The sequence below is a fragment of the Triticum urartu genome, chromosome 5A (genome assembly GCF_056163025.1).
Source record: "Triticum urartu cultivar PI428250 chromosome 5A, HENAU_Tu73, whole genome shotgun sequence".
Lineage (NCBI taxonomy): Eukaryota > Viridiplantae > Streptophyta > Magnoliopsida > Poales > Poaceae > Triticum > Triticum urartu.
The window spans coordinates 218,334,334-218,340,546 of NC_141877.1; positions in this window are offsets into that span (position 1 = coordinate 218,334,334).

The window sequence follows — 6,213 nt, forward strand, 5'->3', positions numbered from 1 at the left end:
ATATTGGTGTGAAGCGCATGAAGAAACTCCATGCTGATGGGCTTTTGGAATCTCCTGATTATGAATCACTTGATGCTTGCGAATCATGCCTCATGGGCAAGATGACTAAGACTCCGTTCTCCGAAACAATGGAGCAAGAAACTGACTTATTGGAAATAATACATACTGATGTATGCGGTCTGATCAGTGTTGAGGCTCGCGGCAAGTATTGTTATTTTTTAACCTTCATAGATGATTTGAGCATATATGTGGGTGTATCTACTTAATGAAACATAAGTCTGAAACATTTGAAAAGTTCAAAGAATTTCAGAGTGAAGTGAAAAACCATCGTAACAAGAAAATAAAGTTTCTATGATCTGATCATGGAGGTGCATATTTGAGTTATGAGTTTGGTCTTCATTTGAAACAACATGGAATAGTTTCGCAACTCACGCCACCTGGAACACCACGGCGTAATGGTGTGCCCGAACGTCGTAACCGTACTTTATTGGACATGGTGCGATCTATGATGTCTTTTACCAATTTACCGCTATCGTTTTGGGGTTATTCTTTAGAGACGGTTGTATTCACGTTAAATAGGGCACCATCTCAATCCGTTGAGACAACACCATATGAATTGTGGTTTAGCAAGAAACCAAAGCTGTCGTTTCTTAAAGTTTGGGCTGCGATGCTTATTTGAAAAAGCTTCAACCTGATAAAATGTGTCTTCATAGGATACCCAAAGGAGACTGCTCGGTACACGTTCTATCACATATCCAAAAGGCAAGATATGCATTGCTAAGAATGGATCCTTTCTAGAGAAGGAGTTTCTCTTGAAAGAAGTGAGTGGGAGGAAAGTAGAACTTGATGAGGTAATTGTACCTTCTCCCAAATTGAAAAGTAGTTAATCACAAAAATCTGTTCCAGTGATTCCTACACCAATTAGTGAGGAAGTTAATGATGATGATCATGAAACTACAGATCAAGTTACTACCGAACCTCGTAGGTCAACCAGAGTATGGTCCGCACCAGAGTGGAATGGTATTCCTGTTCTGGAAGTCATGTTACTAGACCATGATGAACCTACAAACTATGAGGAAGCAATGATGAGTCGAGATTCTGCAAAATGGCTTAAGGCCATGATATCAAAGATGGGATCCATGTATGAGAACAAAGTGTGGACTTTGGTTGACTTGCCCGATGATCGGCAAGCCATAGAGAATAAATGGATCTTTAAGAAGACTGACGCTGACGGTAATGTTACTGTCTACAAAGCTCGACTTGTTGCGAAAGGTTTTTGACAAGTTCAAGGAGTTGACTACGATGAGACCTTCTCACCCATAGCGATGCTTAAGTCTGTCCGAATCATGTTAGCAATTGCCACATTTTATGATTATGAAATTTGGCAAATGGATGTCAGAACTGCATTCCTTAATGGATATCTTAAAGAAGAGTTGTATATGATGCAACCATAAGGTGTTGTCGATCCTAAAGGTGCTAACAAAGTGTGCAAGCTCCAGCGATCCATTTATGGACAGGTGCAAGCCTCTCGAAGTTGGAATATACGCTTTGGTAGTGTGAACAGAGCATATGGTTTTATATAGACTTTTGGAGAAGCCTGTATTTACAAGAAAGTGAGTGGGAGCTCTGTAGCATTTTTAATATTATATGTGGATGACATATTGTTGATTGGAAATAATACAGAATTTCCTGATAGCATAAAAGGGTACTTGAATAAGAATTTTTCAATGAAAGGCCTCGGTGAAGCTGCTTATATATTGGGCATCAAGATCTATAGAGATAGATCAAGACGCTAAATTGGACTTTCACAAAGCACATACCTTGATAAAGTGTTGAAGAAGTTCAAAATGGATCCGTCAAAGAAAGGGTTCTTGCATGTGTTACAAGGTGTGAAGTTGAGTCAGACTCAATGCCCGACCACTGTAGAAGATAGAGAGAAAATGGAAGTCATTCCCTATGCCTCAGCCATAGGTTCTATCATGTATGCAAAGCTATGTACCAGACCTGATGTGTGCCTTGCTATAAGTTTAGCAGGGAGGTACCAAAGTAATCCAAGAGTGGATCACTGGACAGCAGGTCAAGAACATCCTGAAATACCTGAAAAGGACTAAGGATATGTTTCTTGTTTATGGAGGTGACAAAGAACTTGTCGTAAATGGTTACATCAATTCAAGCTTTGAAACTGATCCGGATGACTCTAAGTCACAAACTGGATACGTATTTATATTGAATGGTGCAGCTATCAGTTGGTGCAGTTCCAAGCAGAGCGTCGTGGTGGGATCTACGTGTGAAGCAGAGTACATAGTTGCTTTGGAAGCAGCAAATGAAGGAGTTCATGTCCGATCTAGGTGAAATACCTAGTGCATTGGGTCCAATGAAAATCTTTTGTGACAATACTGGAGCAATAGCCTTCGTGAAGGAATCCGGATTTCACAGGAGAACCAAACACATCAAGAGATGCTTCAATTCCATCCGCGATCAAGTCAAGGAGGGAGACATAGAGATTTGCAAGACACATACGGATCTGAATGTTGCAGACCTGTTGACTAAGCCTCTTCCACAAGCAAAACATGATCAGCACCAAGACTCCATGGGTGTTAGAATCATTACTATGTAATCTAGATTATTGACTCTAGTGCAAGTGGGAGACTGAAAAAATATGCCCTAGAGGCAATAATAAAGTTGTTATTTATATTTCCTTATATCATGATAAATGTTTATTATTCATGCTAGAATTGTATTAACCAGAAACTTAGTACATGTGTGAATACATAGACAAAACTGAGTGTCCCCAGTATGCCACTACTTGACTAGCTCGTTAATCAAAGATGGTTAAGTTTCCTAACCATAGACATGTGTTGTCATTTGATTAATGGGATCACATCATTAGAGAATGATGTGATGGACAAGACCCATCCGTTAGCTTAGCATTATGATCATTTAGTTGTATTGCTATTGCTTTCTTCATGACATATACATATTCCTCTGACTATGAGATTATGCAACTCCTGAATACCGGAGGAACACTTTGTGTGCTATCAAACATCACAATGTAACTGGGTGATTATAAAGATGCTCTACAGGTGTCTCCTATGGTGTTTGTTGAGTTGGCGTAGATCGAGATTAGGATTCGTCACTTCGTGTATCGGAGAGGTATCTTTGGGCCCTCTCGGTAATGCACATCACTATAAGCCTTGCAAGCAATGTGACTAATGAGTAAGTTGCAGGCTGATACATTACATAATGACTAAAGAGACTTGCCGGTAACGAGATTGAACTAGGTATGATGATACCGACGATCGAATCTCGGGCAAGTAACATACCGATGACAAAGGGAATGACGTATGTTGTTATGCGGTTTGACCGATAAAGATCTTCGTAGAATATGTAGGAGCCAATATGAGCATCCAGGAGCCAATATGAGCATCCAGGTTCCGCTATTGGTTATTGACCGGAGATGTGTCTTGGTTATGTCTACATAGTTCTCGAACCCGTAGGGTTCGCATGCTTAACATTCGATGACGATTTGTATTATGAGGTATGTGTTTTGGTGACCGAATTTTGTTCGGAGTCCCGGATGAGATCACGGATATGACGAGGAGTCTCAAAATGCTCGAGAGGTAAAGATTGATATATTGGAAGGTCATATACGGACACCGGAATGGTTCCAAAGAAGATCGGGGATTTTTAGAGTATCGGGAGGTTACCGGACCCTCCCCCCCCCGGAAATTTAATGGGTCTAATGGGACATAGTGGAGGAGAGGAGGCAGGCCACTGGAGGTGGCACCCCCCCTTGCCCAATCTGAATTGGACAACGGGAGGGGGCGCGGCCCCCTCTTTCCTTCTCCTTCTCCCTCCTTTCCCTTTTCGTTGGTTGGAAGGAGGGGGGCCGAATCCTACTTGGACTATGAGTCCAAGTAGGACTCCCCCTCGGCGCTCCCCCCTTGGGCCGGCCACCTCCTCCTCCCCCCTTTATATACAAGGGCGGGGGGCACCCCAAAGGCACACCAAGATTTCTCTTAGCCGTGTGCAGTGCCCCCCTCCACAGTTTACTCCTCCATTCATAATGTCGTAGTGCTTAGGCGAAGCCCTGCGCGGATCACATCACCATCACCATCACCACGCCGTCGTGCTGTCGTAACTCTCCCTCGACCCTGTACTAGATCTAGAGCTCGAGGGACATCATCGAGCTGAACGTGTGCTGAACATGGAGGTGTCGTACGTTCGGTACTTGGATCGGTTGGATTGTGAAGACGTTCGACTACATCAAGTGCATTAACCTAATGCTTCCGCTTATGGTCTATGAGGGTACATGGACACACTCTCCCCGTCTCGTTGCTATGCATCTCCTAGATAGATCTTGCGTGATCATAAGATTTTTTTTAAACTGCATGCTATGTTCCCCAACAAACACAGCACTGGCAACCGGAAATGGTACTCCTCTTCCCTTGTTCGTGCAACTCTTATGTGTATGCTTGCACAGTATTCATCCCATAGAAGACACTGGTTGACCGCTTCTTCCTGATATTAGATGTTCCTAGTAACTCGCGATGCACAAGGTTTCTCCTCATATACTATTTCACCTTAGCTAGAGGTCCATCGCCCCCCTGGATTTCAATTCCTGGTCACTTGATTCCCAATTAAAGGAAGCATTCCCCGACATAACAGGAGCTAGTCCACCAATTACGCTGGGGAAGCAGCACCTCGGTGTTTATCTCAGGGGTATGTGGGTCCTAGGAGCTGCTAGCGCCTGATCTGGAGGTCGGCCGAGATTAAAGGGATGGCCGGGGGGGCACTGCCAAGCATGGTGGTGGTGTGAGGTCGAGGGGAGGGCGGGGCTTCGGAGGCCGGGGTCTGGGCCGGTGGTTGCTGGCGGTTCGAGAAAGATCATCAACAGTGACTGGCGGGAGGTAGATGAAGGCCATCTGCCCGTTCCTTATAGATCAGACGGTTCATAAAAAATAGACTGACCTGTATATTTTCAGTCGACTGTTATTTTGATAGGACCACATGTGGTGGTGTGCTGGAGGAATACCTGCATTTCCCAGCCATCTCTGTGCTCATATATTACAAAATCATACAAAGTAGAATCTAATTTTGTTTGACATGTAATGTTGTAGAGCTATCATATGTCTCCTGTCATTTATTTTTCAGCCACCTGCTATTTGCTACTTTTACAGTGCACTAGTTCTGCACACACATCACCCATACTCTCACCATTGTGTTTTTATGCATGTGTATTTCAGACTCTCCCTTGACAGAAGCACGAAATAAAAGAGAGAAGTCGTTCCTGCTTTCTTCTCGGTAGGCAAGACACGTGTCGGCGCTTTAAAGGTTGGATGTTCAACAGATGGAGATGGTAAACGTAGCTCTGGAATTGATGATCTCACTTGCCATGAACGACCATCCCAGGTGCTAGCTTTAACTTTGCGGTGTCATATGTGGTTGCATGTTGCATATGGTGTCTAGCTTGTATTCTAAAGGCCGAATTTGGTATTTATTAAGATAAGGAAAGATATTTTTTACATGTACCACCATCCTGGGAGCACCAGAAGACAAATAGCTAGTCAGGGCACTGGCCGAGCCAGTGACAAGCCCAACACAGACATGCATCACCTGGAAGCGAACTAAAAAACCACGATGGTGGCGAAGCAACCCGCCTCCAACCAGGCTCTTAGGTCCTCGATGATCATGCTCACCACTCCAGCTGGATGTCTAGCTTGTATTGCTTTCAATTTGGTTAAATTGCATCTGCTTAGCTTACACATTATACCTTTGAATATGACATGTCTTCCTGTTTTTGGTGCATACTAGTACATATGTCTATTATCCATGTTCTTACATCAAACTAATGTTCTTTTGTATCCCTCATCAATCACTTATGATAAGACAGCCACGCCAGGGGATTACTGTGAGAAAATATGCTCTTTTAAAGAATGCAGCGTCAGCCTCCCCACATGATTCTCAAGAAAAAGCAAGGCTAGATGAAGATAGGGAACGTAGCTCTGTAGTTGATGACCGCATTTCCCCTACACCAGCATCGCAGGTGCTTGCTCTAACTTGACAGCGTGATATGTGGTTGCATGTTGCATATGGTGTCTAGATTGTAATTCTTCCAATCTGGTTAAATTGCATGTGCTATTCTGCTTAGTTTATACATTATACCTATTAATGTGACATTCCTTCCTATTTTTCATACATAGTACATCTGTC